The 3,078-nt window shown below is 37.4% G+C and overlaps 1 long non-coding RNA gene across 1 annotated transcript; it reads left to right on the top strand.

Annotated features, from left to right (window-relative positions):
• Positions 1–193: 193 nt before the first annotated feature.
• On the top strand, positions 194–2,700 carry LOC122063971. The gene is made up of 2 exons (XR_006135531.1): positions 194–636; positions 1,340–2,700. It is a non-coding gene; the product is annotated as an uncharacterized LOC122063971 (long non-coding RNA).
• Positions 2,701–3,078: the final 378 nt, after the last annotated feature.

Genomic DNA, 3,078 nt, shown 5'->3' with positions numbered 1-3,078 from the left:
ATTTATCAAAAAAAAAAAAAAAAACCCATAAGGTGCCACTTCACGTAAGGCGGAGCACTGCCTTACCATCTCTAGATCACATCAGCGCTACGCCTTAGCAGCACCTTAAATACTATGGCTAGACATCAAGAATGTATTTTTGTATGGCGACTTGCATGAGGTCTTTATAGAGAAACCTCTTGGGTATGTTGCTTAGGCCATTCGATGTTTGTTTGTAATCAAGACTCAAAAGTGGTTGTGCCGGTTGTATATGTTAATGATATTCTCTTTTATCGTAATGGCTTATTTGGGATTGAACAATTAAATCTTATTACAGCAAAACTTGTAGATGAAATATTTGTGTTTTCTTAGATATGTTCTTGTATTAAGGTGATTCCCAGTAGGGAAGGTCTTAGTTTGTCTTAGTGAGACTGTGATGTTAGGTTGCAAGCCTGTAGATACTCCTATGGATCCTTATTTATAGTTGGAGCTTCTATGACAAGGAGTTTATAGGCAAACATCAGAATAGGAGGATAGTTTGCAAACTCATTTATCTTACTATTAGCAGAATTGACATCTTTTTTTTTTTGGCGTGACTAGTCAGTTTATGGAGAAGCTTAAGCAGGCTTTTTGGGAGGCAGCATGTCGTATCGTGAGGTATCTTAAGATTTCTCTAGGAAAATGACTTATTTATCATCGTCATGGTTACACTAAGGGCCCGTTTGATTTTGTTTTTAGAAACGGTTTTTCTATGCTCAGAAACAGAAAAACACCCCAAAAACGTTTGATTTTTCTGTTTCGTTTCACTTGTTTTTTGAGACAGAAATTGAAATTTATGTTTATTTTTGTGTCTAGAAACAAAAATGGAGAAACAAGTTAGAGTTGCTTTTTTGTTTCTAGAAACAAGTGGGAACAAAAAAAATTGTGAAAAACCCGATACTTCACTTGACCTACCCAAACCTCAACCCCAACCCTAACCCATTGTTGAAACTTCTCGCTATCCAAATGCGGCGATTCCAATCTGGTTGTGCGAAGCTCATAGTTTCGGATTGCCTTCATCCTTCTGAAGCTCATCTCCATGAAGCATACCTGCAACTCCAACATCATGCATTCGCTCGTGAGTTGCATTCCTACAACGTCGTGCCTTCACTCATGTCTTGAACTCAACTACACTGTTGAAAACGTTTCGGGAAACAGAAAAATCAAATACCTTTTTGCAATTCAAAAAACTGTTTTTGCTGTTTCTAGACACAGAAACAGGAGAAACAAAATCAAATAGGCTGCCCTAATATCATTGGTTATTTTGATAGTGTTGATAGTGATTGGAGATCTGTCACATGTTATTGTATGTTTATTCAAGGTAATCTTATTACATGGAGGAGGGAAAAAAAGAAGAAAAAAAAGACTACTGTTCGATCTGTGCTGAGGATGAGTATATAGCTAAGGTTCATACGGCAGCTAAATAAATGTAGCTAAAATCCTTTGTTCAAGAGCTTGGTCTTTCGGTCAGTGAACCTGTGGAAATGTTATGTGATAATCATGCAACCATTTGTATTGCTAGTGATCTAGTCTTCCATGAGAGAACCAAACATATTGAGGTGGATTTGTCATTTTGTGCGGGATGCAGTGATGAAGAAATTGATTTCTACTACTTTTGTGAGCTCTGGTGATCAACTTGGAGACTTGTTTATCAAGGCCATGTTTTGAAAGTGTTTCTCCAAGGGTGTTCCAACCTATGGCATGGGTGATATCTATGCTAAACTTGAGAGGGAGTGTAAGACATTTCTAGTGTCACAGGGGTTTTTATGTCAGTATCCTTATGTTATTGTGTCCTTATGTGTAATTTACACATAAGTATATCCTTTCATGCAATTACATTATATTTTAATGTTATACAAGGTTCCCCCACCTACTATTAGAGAGGTATTCTATTCTCTCATATCGATGGGTGTTTACTCTACTCTCCTCTCTTTCTTTTTTCTCCTACTTTCTTTCCTCTTCTCCCTCTTCTCTTCATGTGCAGGTACTGGTTTCAGGTTCTAATACCGTCACAGAATCAAATTTTTTTCCCTATTAATTTCTTTTTTGAGGACAGAACACCCCTACACACCATTAACATAAACTCTACCACACATTTTCATTGCATGGTTCTCTAATGAAACACCTTTTGTTTTTTGGAAGGGGGGGGGGGAGATGAAACCTCCAAGTTACTTGGCTGTCGAAACTTGTACAGAAGAAAAAAAAATTATTCATTTTCCACGACTAATAGAGCTGAAATCATGAGTGACTGTGCAGTCGAGTTCAAAGATATGCATGAGAACTGTCCTGAGTCAGTGCAATTTCTGTTTTGTGGTTGCTGGTTGGTTTCTGAATGAAATTCCTTGGTCTGGACAGGATCAAATGGATGATATGGAGATGCAGAAAATGGAAGAAGCAAGGGAGGCTTACATTGCAGCTGTCCATGCTGCAAAAGAAAACCAGGATGAGGAATCTCTAGCAGCTGCAGCTGAGGCAAGATTCCGACTTCAATCCTTTGTCTTCAAGACCAACAATCAAAATGCTGACATAAGTAGAGGCCATCCAAGTTTTCTGAGTTCTTGAGTTGCCAACCTGGTATCCCTTTCCCATATTATAATCATATAATTTAAGCTTGCATATCAGTTACTGCAAACCGTTTGTTCATATTTTTAATCCAATTTATGCAAGAAAATTTTTTCACTCCTTGCTATTGTCTTAGTAAATAATGCATTTCTTCTTACATGCTGGGTCTCAGAGAGATTTCACAAGCATGATATTATAATATGAAGTTCAAGATCGAAGCATAGGTTGGGATGGACGAAAGCTTCTTGACCATATAAGGATTTTCATTTTTATTATTTTTTTTGGGGGCGGGGGGTTTGGGAGTGTGCTTTGTTTCTTTTTAAGTGTTAAAATACTACTATTAATTACTTTTACTTATGTTGCCCACTGCATGTAGGCCATAAGGGAGGAGAGTTCAATCGTTCATGCCATGATCCGGAAAATAATCATTAGATAATTGACAATAGACCATTGATTGCTGCAATTTAAGAGTATAATCTAGTAGGACCAGTGAGAGGT

This window comes from Macadamia integrifolia, unplaced genomic scaffold, assembly GCF_013358625.1.
Source record: "Macadamia integrifolia cultivar HAES 741 unplaced genomic scaffold, SCU_Mint_v3 scaffold1505, whole genome shotgun sequence".
Taxonomy (NCBI): domain Eukaryota; kingdom Viridiplantae; phylum Streptophyta; class Magnoliopsida; order Proteales; family Proteaceae; genus Macadamia; species Macadamia integrifolia.
Note: the sequence above shows the minus strand (reverse complement) of the source record. Positions and strands in the feature narration are given on the sequence as shown.